The sequence below is a fragment of the Solea senegalensis genome, linkage group LG19, assembly GCF_019176455.1.
Source record: "Solea senegalensis isolate Sse05_10M linkage group LG19, IFAPA_SoseM_1, whole genome shotgun sequence".
NCBI lineage: Eukaryota > Metazoa > Chordata > Actinopteri > Pleuronectiformes > Soleidae > Solea > Solea senegalensis.
The window spans coordinates 14,877,054-14,892,901 of NC_058038.1; the positions used below are offsets into that span (position 1 = coordinate 14,877,054).

Here is a 15,848-nt window from a genome sequence, read left to right on the forward strand (position 1 = left end):
ACAGTCATTATAATCTACCCCCATCCAAGGCCCATATCCAAGTCCAACTATCTACTTACATTAGTTACTAATTCAAATTTGAAATAGTGTGTCTATGTAATAAACCGAAATAACACAACAACCTTAATTTGCACCTTATTAAGTCTCAGTTCAAACAATGGGGCAGCCTGTGGCCAAGGGGAAAGGGAACTTGACTTGTAACCGGAGGGTCGCCGGTTCAAATCCCCACCCGGTGTGGCAGCCCACTGCTCCTAATTCTAGGATGGGTCAAAATGCAGAGGAATACTTTCCCTAAGGGGATTAATAAAAAAAACTAAAACTAATGCAATTAGATTAAGCCCATCAGCTCGGAGCCACCTCTGTGTTTCTGCACATTCGGTGTTCAGATTTCTCAAAGAAAGACGGCAGTGAACAGGTTTGAGTGTGACATGAAAACACAAAGACGCGCCCACAGAGAAAATTCTACCAAATAATGATACATCAACCCAAGGATAAGTCCATTCAATTCTGAAGCCTATCCATTTAAATGGCAGGATATTCAGTAAGTTTTTGTTTTTCCTTCTTTCCTTTCAGGTTCCAAAGTTAGGGTGTTTCAGGTGTTGACAGAGGTTCTGTATGTGCTCTTAACCATTTATACTGTAGTTTAAACCTGTGACAAACAGCACTGAAAATGAGAAGATAATGAGGTGTATTCTACATGGCTAATGCTAATGATTGAATAATGACTGCTTTCAATTATGGAAGAGAAGCGTCTGTCCTGGATGTGTAGGGTTATAAGTGACTAGTCCCAATATCACTGGGTGCGAGGACACAAAATCTCTATTAATGTGCAAATAAGTAAGGTAGATAATTTCAAGATAATCGACAAAGGAGACCAAACAGAGGATCTTTGATATAATCTGTCGTGAAATATTTGCTGCGTCCATGGAGGGCAAAAACCTCCTTCATACTGTGCTTATGAATGAGGTATTTTAATGACATGATGATTTAATCACACAGTATGTGGAAAACATATGGCACGATAAAGAAATTGAGAATAACCAGGGTCATTTGACTTTACAAAAGCTTTCTGGAGAATGAATCTGGCATGAAACGGTGCTTTGGGATGATAGGATAACAATAACCTGCCACCATTTTCTTTGCCTTAACCTTTAAGCACATTAAAAATTGGCAGTATCGTTCAATCAAACTCACATACTTAATTTTGACCTTTCTTGCTGTAACCTCTGTCCAGGCCCTCCTTTCAGATCGCGCAGAGGCTTTGTCAAGAAAATGTTAATAAAGTTGGGTTTCGTCAAAGTGTGGCCTCAGGATCCCGCATGTGTTCCTGTGCTGTGTCGAATATAGGATGTAGCTTTCGGACAGTACAGGTCTCAGCGCAATTAAGTCTCCTCTGTGACAGGAGAAGGAAACTCCACACTGGGCTAATGATCCAGAAAAAAAAACATTTATGAGAGAGTCCATCCTGAAGTGGCACTTACTTGATAAACTGCTTGCACACTGTCCGTGTCCCTCTGCACAAGGTGACTCCTAGTGCCAACTAAATGCAGCACAATCGACAGCAGCACAATGTAATGAGTTGGACTTCATCGGGTCTCTCAGGAGGAGCTATAGCTCCTCAGAAGCCAACAACCACATGTCAGTCATACTGTAGCCAAAGTCTACGGATAGTTTCGACAACTATTTCACAAACTCAAGGTCCTGTTACGCTCTGGCGAGCACCTGTCCACGAGGGAACCCAAAGGGGTTCTCGGAGGAATCAGATAACATCGCAGATGTTAGTAATTACAAAACTAAACAAGAGGAGCTGAAGAAGTTATTATAACATACACTGTATATACTTTTACCCATTTCTTTGCACTTGAAAATAAAAACCATCACCTGTAAATTGAGTCACTGTCGTCATTATACTATAAGCAAATTACTTGTAACATCATATTGACAAGTTTAAGGCTTAAAGATTTTTGCTGGGTCCAGCTCCTCAAATGTGTATTTTTGAAAATTCACTGTTATTTTGTTTGGACATCTGGGTCAAAGTGTCTCCCAGGAAATGTGAAAACACATAGCGGTGACCTGTTACAGTTACAACGTTAGAGCGTTCCTGCAGAGGTGACTCGAGCCAGATCTCACTGGTACATAGATGAGCAGTGAATGAAGGCAAAGGTGTCCAGAAAACATAGGCATAAAAAGGCCTATACAGGGAGGGGAAGGATGTGAGAACGCTAACTGGTAACAGAGAGGATTAACTGGCAGGGAACAAAAGAAAACACAGAGATTACTATAAAGGAAGGATGAGATATAGGAACAAATGTAAAAAAAAAAAAAAAACATAAATAAAACATGTCAGTATGGCGATTGAATAAATCTTCATTAATGAGATTTGACTGTGAATCCTACCACTCACCCCAGAGTTAAACATTGAATTTCAAAGCATCTGACATGACAGCTGAGGATATTGTATATATTAAATACTTAACAATGCGATGAGTATCAAAATAACAATAAAAAGCATATCAAATAAGGCTTTGATTATGCTTGTTATGATCAAACCCACAGGAGCGAGTGACGTGTCCGACTGCAGTTACATTATTTTCCCCAGATTAAGCAACTTGTCCTTGACTTTCTAAAATCTCTCAATCCCCAAAATACATGTGGAATCCTACAGGGATTTTCTCCGTCCACAAAAAATGTGGCATTAAATAACCATGTGTCCAATATTGGTGAGTGAGTTGTGATTTACCATAATCCCAATCCCGGAACTCTGGTTCTGCCCCAAGCTCAGTGTGGAGGGCTCAGGGTTGTTATCCAAGGTCGCTTTATTAACCATGTCTGCCCAAGCTTATCATTATGTTACATAACATTGGCTTTTAGAAGAGTTTAAAGCCGCTATAGTGGAGTTAGCGGAGGCATTTCATCAGTCACTTTGTCTGGAAGCGCCCTTACATCACTAAAAACTGTGTGTAAGGGAGGATAAATCCATGTGTTGAGTCATAGTATCACATGTACAAAGATCTGAGGACAGTGTTCCAACAATAGACAAAGAAATACGTCCATCTGCAAGAACAGGGTTCTATGGCAGAGAATACGACATACCTGCATATTTGAACCTGCAAATAACAGCGGGGAATTGCACGTGTTCAAGCAGAGAGATCCATAGGAGACATAATATGTAAACTTGCCTTTACCACTCCAACAGCAACACATCCCCTCCAACAGCCTGCTGCTAATGAGAACATGCAATTGCTTTTACCCTGGCTTTGAAGTGTATAATACAAAATGCTAACAAGATTGCACCTCCCTAACCCCGGCTTCCTCGCAGCTTATTCAAAGCTAAATTGCTTTTTGATTCAATTTTTCCACCAATCATACATTTGTGAGCAAACACGTCAGAGACAGCCACACTATGAAAGTAAACAGTGCCTGGCAGTGTGATTGCAATTTATTAAAGGCAGAAAAATTGTTATTGGATTTTTACGAGATGCAAAATTCCCTTCAAAAGCAGCTGTAATATACCGTTGCTACCACGAAGTCTCAGTTATGTAAAGACGAAGTTTGGGAGAAATAAAGCTGAGAAATAAAGAGTTGTTTTTTTTTTACAAACCCACAGCACTTTAATCTAACTGGCTTATAAAAGAACAAATAGGTGATGTAATGGATATCAGTATTGCATAAATAAACGTTGTTTATTAACCTTTATTATGGATGGTTCAACTGTGGGGAAAAACACACAATAATGACGTGTTCCACTTAAACAGGCAATATGGGCGAGGATGACTGTACTGCCGGTTGATCGGTCTGTTATGACTCACTTAATAATGCAGTTTTATTCCTGTGTCACCTCCAGCAACCTGAGTTACCACATCATCACATACGCGTATGTGCTCCTCTCTGTATCTTATTCTCTGACGATCAGCAAAGGCCATAGTTTACATATAGTTGTGAGTGAAGTATTAATGAAAAGGCTGTTTTCCCCTCCCCGACACAAATGAATGCTGTGACTACCCTTTACAAATGTGGCCTTGATGTACAAAGTAGTCAGATCCTCCTCTCCCACTAAAGCCCTTCAGGAATGAAAGACCCTCCTATGTCATGTGAGCCGCACATTTCAGCAGAACACAAGAGGGTCAGACCCTTCACATTTAGACAAATGGCAGCACAGTCCTGCGCAGAACGCGTATAAAACATCGGCGTTCATAAACACTTCATCGGGCCCTTTATCAACAAATTAATCTAGTCTGCATTTGAGAGGGAGTTGGTGCACCATGAATCACGCTGCCACCCACAGAAAGCACAATCACACAAGATATTTTAGAAACACACACACACACACTCATGCACCGCGAGTGTAAATAAAAAGAGCAATGGCGTGTCCTTGTGAAGAGGGCCAACATGGCTGTTGTGGCTCTCGTTCAATGGATGACTCAGTCCACATGAATGCATCCTCCAACAAATAAAAGGATTAATGAATGTTTTACTTCTGAATGACAGGCTTCAACAGCTTTGTTCTAACGCGTCGAGGGTAGATTTGGTTTGTTGAAGATGCAGATAAATGGAGTTCTATTGAGGTGGACGTGTGTCAGGTGTTCACTGGAAATACTGTATTTCAAGACTTGGACTTCTTTGTGAATCATAGGGGTCTGTAATGGCCTCCATCACTGCACGGCTGCGTGAAACTGAAACTGAGGTGACACACAAACAAGTGACAGTTGTTTTCAGTGTAACTGAATCAAATCACTAGAATCAGTTCATTCAAAATATTTGTTCAGTACTTCCTCCATGAGCGGAGCACAGACATGTTGCAGTGCTGTCCCTAAATACACCACACTCCTCTGCTAAATATTGAGATTTTAGACATTTCCTTGGTAATTGTTGGAAGTTAACCCACATTTTTAGGATTGTTAAATATTTTTAACTGATCTACAGTTTGGCGTCATTTTTGTGTCGGACATCTCTTCCTGTGACAGTCTGGTGATGTCACGCATAGTACCTACTCGTGAACCTCGCCAGAGCAGGTACTAAACAAAGAACCTGGTACCAGGTCTTTGCAACTTAACCGTGCGAGTAGAGCTGGTAGAAACACGCATACGGTGCTAGGTGGTTTATATTCAGCTACACACATGCACTTAAAAGTAGCCTGACAAATAGTGTTAACTGTTTTATGTATTCTGAATATATGCTAAAAAACACAGATGCACTGACACTGAAATAAATAACATTTTGAAAAATTATTTTTACCATACGGCAAAGGTCATCTTCAAATACTTTCATTTGAGAAACTCCAGGAGCAAGTTGTTTTTTTATGTGTGAGTGGAGAGAGAAAAAAAAGCGAAGAAAACTTGAAATAGTTGCTAATTAAATGTTTCTGATATTCAACTCATTTTATCTCAGTATGACAAATACACTATAAATACATCAGAGCACCTCTGGCATTCATTCAAACACTTATACAACCAGAATTCACACAATAGATTCTTATTGAGTGACTCAATAACCATAGTTATACCCACATCACCTACGCACCCACACTCATCATCCACATTGCTAAATGAACACCAACATCTGACATAAAGTTTATGAGCGTTGTCTAGGAAGAGCTGAATTTGATCTCCTTTCCTTGTTTCCAGCTGTCACTTCATCTCCACTCTTTTCACACAGAACTATTGTTCTGTTGTCACAAAGAGCTCTGATGCAATATGATTCTCTCACGGGGCCCCTGAATGAAGAGGGTGGTGCTGACAGCTTTCATCTCCGAATCACACGCACTGCTCAGAGGAGCTGGAGACATCAGTGGTTCACGTTCCGATTTGCGGTGGGTAACATCAAATATGCACGACTGACAACACCCCCCCCCATCTCATTTATGCTTTGATCGGGGACAAACAGTGGCTTAGCTTCAGTCTGTTGCAAACAATGCAGCCGAAACATATAAACTCAGTCAGGAAATGAAGTCAATACCATTAACACCATCATATTTACCATTTTCCTTCCCATCATCAACATAATTATATATAACCTTTCATACCGTGGAAAATGTGTGTATTGAAATTCATGACATTATTCTCCTTTAACGAGTTAGAGCCTGGAAACTAGCCCTTTAAAACCAAACGTATCGTTGACGATACGTTTGCACATCAAAGCAAACGTGTGCTTATTATGGAAATGTCCGGATATTGTAAATATGCTTTATACTGATCAAATTTCACATTTAACATTTGTCCGTGTACAACTGCAGTGTTTTTCTAAATAAATATTTAGTCAAATTGTTAAAACAGTATTTTAACATGCAGTTAATCATATAGATATTGGAAGTTATTCTGGAAAAATGGCCAAAAGCACTTTCTCTGGTCCTTTTATGGTTAAAACAAGCATGGTCATTTAGGGCTACTATTTTAACCTGTAGAAACCGTTTTTGTTTGAAAAAAAAAACAATTGAAACAAAAAATGAATCTTTCATCTGTGAGCACTGACACCTCGAGAGCAGGTTTTTTTGTTTTGCTTTTATCTCAGCTCAACCAAGTGGCTTCCTGTGAAGATGACATGTTCTCACCATGTGTCTCACCATGAGGTTAGGTTGATTGGCAATATCAATGGCTGACATGAATGAACATGATTCAAGGCTGGGAGATGAAATGATCCCGAAATAGTCCAATGACATTCAAGCGGATAACGTTGATGAGCTTCGGGCATATTTACCCAATAACAAACAGCACAAATACACATGACAACTTTTCCAGCTTCACTGAATGTGAAGCGGAGGATAATGAATCTTGCATTATCCTCCCATGTTGATGTCAGTATATCACTAAAGCAACAAGGAGCAGATTGAGCAAAATATGTTAGTGCTAACCAGGACAAGAAACACGGCAAATATTTTCCATCCCAGTGATCATGCTGTGTGCTCATGCTGGCTTTGCTCCTCTTGCACAGCCTCCAAATTCCCCCAACCTTTTTGCTGCACGGCAACAGTGCTAACTGCTAATCCATCATGTGGCACTGCCAACAACAGACAAAGCCAATAAAGACGGGATAGATGGATGTGTGTCATTTACACATGATTATCTTTATACTTCTCATGATGTGTAGGTAGCCTGACCTAGACAGTGTCAACACAATACTTTACTTTTACTTAGTTTTTGTTAATTTTGGTAGTGTTCATGCTAAAATACATTGTGTACAAACAAGTGTTACCATTGAAACCCTCACTTCCATAAAAGCATAACACGTGCATTTTATTAAATGTGAGTGTCAATCTGGGCTTTTGCCTCGGAAGTGATCATTTTTACTACTCTCCACCTGATTGCGTCATTTTGACCATATTCAGCATATAGAGAAAAAAACATGCTATTTCCATTAGATGGCACTGTTGCGATTACCTAATTAATAAAAAAAATCGACTTTGCATGTAGTGTATTGGAAATATTTTTTTTCCATATGAAAACATGGCGGCATCATGACAAAAACCTGGCATTCAAAGGGTTAACATCTTTAAAAGATGAAGCTCAATGAAAGTAGAACATAATAATGTTCTACACCGTGTTCTTCTTACTCACTCTCCAAGTCCCCAACCTGTCTCTATTCACCACTGATCTATCAACACTAACAACCACATTGTTCATTATAGCATCAGTCAGAACATCCAGCCATAATGCCATCAGCAAATCTGAGATCAAGCAGAGAAAGCGGGTTTGACACAAGAAAGTTGGACCGGTGGCTTGATGAGAATCTCAGAATTCTCAACAATATGGTCTCTTCCTTTCTTGGGTTGGTTTTAAATCTATATCCATTCCTCAAAATCTGTCACCTTCTACTGCATTCCGGCACCACAGCTTCTTTTAGTAACCAGCTTCTTTATCTCTGTCACACGTTTCTCCCCAATGCCTCAATGCTGCTCACATGACTCACCTCTAATGGTGCCTCCATTGTATAGAGAAACATATACCATTACATTGTATCTGCACCAATTATGTGAGAAAGGAGGCAGATGGTTTACTTGGTTAGAGGCTGGCCGGAGCCTTCTCCCTGTATAGTTACCAATGCTATTGAGTAGTAAAAATAGCACACTGGTAGAGATGTCTGTGGCACAGAGAGCGTGAAAGGTCTTGAGAGGTCTTGAAATTCAGTAAAGGAAGATTGGAGTCATAAGTATAGTGGTGGACTAGGAGCTCAAACTGTGATGAATAATATAGGAAATTGGTAAGGTTATGAGAATGTTCAACTAAAACTGAGGGCGAAGCAATTATGTAGCCCACCAGGTGTGATTGACAGTTGTATTATGGGGAATCTGATTCCCAGAGCACACAGGTCTGGATGGTTAATGAATGTTACACAAACCACCACCTCCTACCTCTGTGGCAGCTCTCATGTTCAGTGCGCCGCGGTGCTAAACATCCAGGGAGCCGCGCGTCCCTCTCCTGTCAGAGCCTTGCCCCAATAATGACTTCTCCTGCTAATCTGTGACACAACAGTAAAAAAAACTATTAATCATCGTTCCTGTGTTCTTCGGATTTGAGAAGGAAAGGCTGTGATGCTGTATGTGCTGTGTGCCTATAAAATCCTACTGATACATAAATGCAGCTATAAAGTGGCAGAAAGCAAGTCTGTTGAAACCAGCCTACAAAATATCACTGTTCACAGGATACATGATTCATAAGTGTTACCGGAAACAATCACAATGCATTTCCTTACTCATATCTGGTGTGGTGAGAAATTCTTTAGACAATTAGAAATGGACAACGGCTGAGGCCAAATCAAATGTGTCATTTACCTATTGTTGTAGCAAATAGCAGAAAAACGGATTACACATCAAGACAACATTTCCTATATGTCAGCTGCGTGCATTGTCACTACTCTGCAGAGTGCCTGCTATGCCTGAATCATATTCATAACAAACCATGACAGTGGCGGCGTGTAGAGCAGACACTTGTACTGCACAAATCCTCTGCTCCTGTTCTCAACAAACAACAGTTATGAAAGTGGTATTTTAATATCCGACTGCAGCCGGCGTGGCAGCTAAATAAAACACTGCGGTAAGACCCGGTAGAACACAAGAGCGAAATAATTTAGAAACACCGACTGACGAACGTGTTACAAACACAGCTGAATTTCCCCAGCACAAGACAAAACCTCACAGGTCTCTGGAAAACTATTCAAAGGGAAATTGTGTTTTAGTGGTGTAACCCTGAGAGCATTAGAATGAAGTTCTCCACATATCCAGCATTCACCTCCGGCGAAAGACTGTAATGAATTTTTATTGCTGCACCAGCAATAAATACTGAATTCAGTGGAGATAGTAGCAGATTAAATTCTAATTGATGGTTTTCAGATGTGCCACTGATGGGGGGAAAAAGTGAAAGAGGGTTAGTCCAGCATAAATGCATGGACTGCAGGCAGCAGATCTCAGGTGACGCAAAGGCCGCCTGTTAAGTGAGGCAACGTGGTCAAAAAATGTTGTGGCCAGTACAATCAGGAACTAACGTGCATAAACAGCACACTAGCCCTTTATTAGTAATTATCAAGCACGTATTAACACCTTATTTTACCTCTATTACGACATGAATTAAGATTTTTCTGATTAAAGGTGTTAATACGTGCTTAATAATTACTAATAAAGGTCTGGTATGCTACTTACAAGCATGTTAGTAAGTACCTAGTTTAGTTTAGATTAGTTAGTTAATCTAAAGTGTTACCAAAATTGCATTTAAACACAATAATGTCTTCCTCTTTGACACTGATCACAGCCTCAGTCTCTTTATTTACACCATCCCCTGTAGAATAATTCATCCCAGTCTGAAGCCTTTGATTCATGGGCTTAAATGAATCTAAATTCAGATCTAATAAATAGTTTAATCCCGACATTGCAACTTCCTGATTGCAGCTGACACAACAATCGTTCGGAGCCCTCCAAGCAAAAAGTGGAACACAGGCCCGTCAGCTTATGACACTGTACAATAGCAGCCGATTTACAAGAGATCATACAAGTTACGGCTCTTGAGTGTTACACAGGCCTGAGAACTGATCAAAAATATAATTAGGATTTTAATAGCACATCATTGACGTTCACAGAGGTTGTGAACTACTCAATCAGCTCTGCAAAGTGAACGGACAGTCTTAAGGTCATACGCTCATCATGCTCTCTCTTCCTCTTGCACATGTTATTACACAGAATAGCATAATGAAATGGTTCAAATAAAGGTTATCCACTCTCACTGCTCCAGTTGAGAGATATTCTTAAGCAGGCAAAGTAATTCTGCCCCGTTAAGCAACTACTACATTAAAGTTTAATGGATTAGACTTGAATGAATGAGACAAATCTAGAAATGTTATAGTTCCTTTCGGAAATATCCATCCATCCATTCTCCACATGAGGGTCGTTGGAGTGGAGCCAATCCAAGCTGACACAGGGCAAATGGTAGGGTATAACCTGGACAGGTCGCCAGGGCATCGCAGGGACGACACACAGAGACATTCACACCTACGGGTAATTTAGAGTGTCCAATTAACCTCTACATATTTACTCTTCCACATAAACGTTTAAGAGTAACATGAATAAAAATATTATAATATTAACACCACTGACACTTCGGCAAGCCCAAAGTCGTAGAATATGATCCCAGCTGACATAGGGCAATAAGTAGGGTACAACCTGGACAGGTCACCAGTCCATTGCACTGGTGACCTGTGTTTATGCCAAGGTCTGTGATCACTGGGATATGGATTGGAATAATGTGACTTAAAGGTGGTCTCGTATATATTAAAAATATATGACATCAATGACATTAACTCTAATATAGGAAATGTTGGTGCATGCGCAGAATGCCAAGTCCGACTCTAGTCCGACTAATCGTATACATGCAGGAGTATGAATCGCATTATCCAGGTATGTTAGTCCGACTAAGACTAACTCAACTTTAGTCGAAACTAATGTGTTTACATGAAACTAAATTATTGTCTGAGACTTTTAACATGCATGCAAGTCCAGTGTATACCAAGAATTTATCCCAACAGTGGTCTTCACTTCATAACTTCCTTCCCAACATAATGCTGCTACTACTGTTCACACTCCAAATCTAGTATTGAGGCGGCCATGAACAACAACACATGCAAAACCCTGCAGGATTCCTTGTTTTATCATGACATTTATCTACACAAAAATTAGCATTTACCACCCACGTCTTATATCCTTCACCATGTTTAACTGTAGGCTATTTTCTGCAGACTTACACTGTGTGTTTATTAATTTGTCCACTCATTTTCTTGCCTCTTGTTCGTGTCTATGTTGCCATGGAAACAGCACAAGGAGCTGTTCAAGTTTGCTTTTTGACAACAAGCTCACAAGCACCCAAAGTGGATATGGCCATGAGTTATAAAGGTAGTAAAGAGCAGCGGGGGGGGGGCATCTTTCCTGTTTGCCAATCTAAGGATACAGTTCTGAAGTTTGACAGGCTTCACAAAAACGAGACAACTCGCACTGGGTTTAACGGGATGGTTCAGTTTTTTCGTTTGTTTTCTTTATGTTCGGTTGTATGAGTTATTGATGCATTGACTCTGACTTTATAGAGCATGCCGTCACACACACACACACACACACACACTTCCATTTACTTCCCTATCCAACAGTTAGACACACATTGCCAGAAGGGACAGTATACAGCCACTTAACTAAGGGCTCACCTAATGAATTCCAAACCTGCTTATGTCTACAATATCTAAAAAAAAATATGTGCTGCTTTTTCCCCACTGTTAGACTGCTACTTCCAAATGGAAATTAAAGTTAGCTCCCCAAACCGAACTCATCGATTTTACATCAGTGCACTCAGGAGCTGTTGCCTCCATCAGTGCGTTTGAATGCGTTATTTTGCGACTTTGATGTTTGAGATCCTTCATTCCTTCAAAAGGTTCGTCAGTAACACGATCCCGCTAAATGAGGCAGCAGAAGAACAGCAGCTCCCATGACGCTGTGAGTTAAATATGCTGATGGGTGGATTAGCTTCCATATGGAAGAGGCTGTTAGTAGTCAGATAAAGTGGCAATCAAACTTTTGTGAAGTGGCTATATTTGTTTCTTCTGTCCTGGCCTGCAGCCATGTTATTAGTGACAAGTGTCTGGTTCCTATGTGGGTCAACAGAAATAATGGCATACTCTGTGAAGGCAGTGTTAATAATGTGTCAATACCCCATACAACAATACATATCTCTTTAATGCATTTGTTACCACACCAGTGCCCTCTAATGTCACATTACTGGGAATAGAAGATATACTCTTCTTTTTTTTTTTAAACCAGGTTCTGGAAGTCGCCTGCATATTAACAGTAAAGTGCCTCACATTAAGAGGCCATAAAGCTTGTGGGTGCAAACTGTAATAAGACCTTCATTTAATGAACATCAGGTCTTTCTTTTATTTTTTTTAAACAGCAGCCACCTCAGACATCTCCTGTATAGTGATGGGGACTTTTAATCTTCAGGAAGACATTGTTCACTCTCTGAATATGAAGGCCGTAACCATGTCTGTCTGCAGAAAAGCTTCCCACTGAGGGACCTGTGCCAGCAGGATACTGTTTGAAACTGTCCAAACACATTTACCACCAGATTGCATCACAAGGCATTGCACACTGTGTCTGTCGTTTGGCAGAAGCTTTTTTGTTTCCAACGAGATCTGAAGCAAGTCATCTACCTGGGTTGCTACGCCAGTCATTGGCTGGCATCACATTTACAATGTAATAGTTGAACATCAACTTAAAATACTTCAACAAATCTAAATAAAATAAATGCCGACAGTGCTTGCAGTCAAGACGCAATCTCTAAACAGCCCGTTTCCATCTGACTAATTAAGCACAAGATTACAAATTGTTTTTTACATGCAAACACATCTGGCCTTATTGCATTGCCTTTGATTTGAAGTGGAAATGATCCACAAAACAGAATACTTTCACTGAATTTCAATGGGCCACAACGATGCCAACGCAAGTGACACAAATAGGCTCTCACACTCTTGCTTTCATCCACACAGGATTGTGTGTATCCACGCAACAAGTATGTAATAGGATTAGCAGATCACAGCTGAAAGAACCTTGGTCCAAACAGTCTTGAAGGCAATTACAACCACAGTGCCCTCACAAAACACAGCAGGGGGTGTGGACAGGAAGGATGAGCTGAGGGTGGGGAGTCATGGTAAAAGAGTCGACTGTTAGCAGCTGCAGAAAGTGCTCATTTAAAAAAAATAATAAAAAAAAAGGATGTTGAAATCGAAGATAAAATGATTATTCTGTTGATTTTTGCGGTGAACAATTATAAGATGTACAATCACCTGATTGTAATAGTTGTTTTTCAGTACCCTGGCATGCTCTTTGGAGGCCACCAATGGACAAAATAAATATCTTTTGAGTTTTGGTACATTATGTTCTACAACACACTTGGAAGGAGCATGAAGTCATCGTGGCCCTGGCAGGGACTTCCCTGGTGACTGTCAAAGGCACTTTACCCAACCAGGAGCAGAACAGCCAACCACATATATTCTGCATTTACATTCAGTAAAACTGTGAAGCCAACAGACTTGTAGCATCTATGTTTATGTGCCAGTAACAAAGAAAACGCCATCTAACCTTTCTCCGTTTCCAGTCGCTCCAGTCCTGCAAAAAGAAGAGGAGATGGGTCTGAATACTTATATAAAAGTGTACTTTGAACAACATGGACCACATCATTGGTAGATAGTACATACAGGGCCTAAAGCTAGGGACATGTCAAAGGACTTTGGGGGCTCCAGGGAAAAAGAACCTAGTACACTGACCTGAACATGTTGAGGGTATTTCCACAAAGATCTAGTTTCTTGTACATATCATAAAACTAAATTGTATTTTGCCGTAAACTAACACAATATTCTCAGGTTGCAGCCGCAGGCTAGCTTGCCCACTCTGTAACAATACACAACATGATGGAAACAGTGGTTCAAAGCAGACCGAGTGGTGCAGCGCCAGAATGCATCTAGGGATCGCTTATGGACCTGGCTTACAGTAACTACCTCATAATGTTAGAGAGGCAGAAAGCAAGAGCAGCAGATCTTGGTGCCAGAAAACACTTTATGCACACACACTCTTTGGCTGCGTTTCACCTTGTTCCCTGCCTCGATGCACCTGTAAACAAGTGCCTAAAACAACAACAACAACAAGAAGAAACCGTCCAGACCTTGGACAAGATACAACACATGATAGCAGAGCTTTATCTGTTGGTATTGTGTCTCATTCTGTCTGTGTTTTCTAAGCATGGGGGACTTGTGAATTTGAACACTACAAACACAACCTCAAAGCACAGCCTGTAAAATACTAGAAAATATGAATTTGAGAGTACAGTGTGTTTGCATGCGTGCACTCAGGCAATCGTTCGATTTTCTTAATGTCATGTGAACATGTTGGTCCAACTAAAATCGAGTTAATCTACAGTTAGTCGGACTAACATACATGGATAATGTGATTCATAGTCCGATTACTGCACATACAGTATATGTCAACAGGAAACTGATTAAATACTCACTAGTCGGACTACGGCCTTAGCTTGATTACACTGTGCATGTAATAGACTAAGTTTTGTTTTTAGTAATTGAACATGGAGACGAGCACCTGAGATTGTGGAATCCTCATAAAACTGCATACAAACGGATCTCAGTGGATTCGTCCCCTGCAAGTCAATACAGATTTCAGACACCACCGCATCAGCTATACTTTCCAGAACTGGAGACAGTGTTCTGTATTTGCAGTCTATGAGTGGAAGCCAGCAAACTGTCACAATCTAACCAAACAGCCAGAGTGAGTATAGTCATTTCTTTATGGACCTTGACTGGATTAAAATGGATCGTCAGGCAGACGCCGTCATGACAAACTACATTTGATTGTTCTGCTCGTCTCATCCTCCGGCCTCACTTTGCCTACTTTTACCTCAATCTCTTCATCTCCGTCTTTCCCATGCTCACTTTGTTCTTTATTCAGCAGGTACCTACATCGCTCAAGTGTACAGGGGATTCCTGCCAGCTCCACTGCCTGCCAATAAGGCAAACCTGTGCTCTGTGAGGAATGGTGAGGCCTGGCAGTTAGGAAAAGTGCCCTAAAATGCTGCTTTATGCTCTTTGCGAACAGAAAAAAACTATAGGCTGGATACATTCAATCTGATGTGATGTGCGGGGGGACCAGCGGACAGAAAGAAGTATTTGAAACAGTATGTTTCTCATTTTGTGACACTTTCAGTAATTGGCGTTCTATACAATATACAACGATCGGGACAGTTTGCTTAGCACATCACAAGCAAAATGCCGACTCTGTTCCATTTATCACTCAGTCATGAGTCAGGGAAGTCAACAGCAGTGCCCTGAAACTGGTCAAGCTAAATCTTTTAAGTCACACCTGCAATTTCCCTGCCATGACAAAGTGTATGCCTGTAATGCTGACTGGGTTTTGTGATACAATAGCAATCAAAACAACTGAATATAATGTAAAACCATACCATAGGCCCCAATTAGCCTTTCTGGCTATACCAACAACACTCTCACATGTTTATAGCAACATAACCTGCAATGTAGGTGTCACAGCTTCAACTTAGCAATATTTGATATTCTTTTCTATTCACAATTTTCAAACAATGCAAACAAACCTCTCATGGTCAGTGACAGCACACAATTATCACCTGGATCTGCTGCTCTCAAATCTTCTTCCTGTTGCCCCCTGACTCTCTTCCTCCTCCTCTTGGTATTTGTAGTGGTTGGCAAACATGATGGTGTGCTGCTGCCACCATGTGGTCTGGAGGTACGTCAGGATAAATGAACTCATTAAACAGTATGGATGTATTTAATGGTTGCAATGTTTCATC

The 15,848-nt window shown here is 40.6% G+C and overlaps 1 long non-coding RNA gene across 1 annotated transcript in view; it reads right to left on the bottom strand.

Moving 5' to 3' along the window:
• Positions 1 to 15,772, bottom strand: part of LOC122785807 — a 110,054-nt gene extending 94,282 nt beyond the window's left edge. The window contains exons 1-2 of the long non-coding RNA XR_006362354.1: positions 15,633 to 15,772; positions 13,598 to 13,624 (exon numbers count right to left, since the gene is read on the bottom strand). This is a non-coding gene — a long non-coding RNA (uncharacterized LOC122785807). The remainder of the gene's footprint in view (positions 1 to 13,597; positions 13,625 to 15,632) is intronic.
• Positions 15,773 to 15,848: the final 76 nt, after the last annotated feature.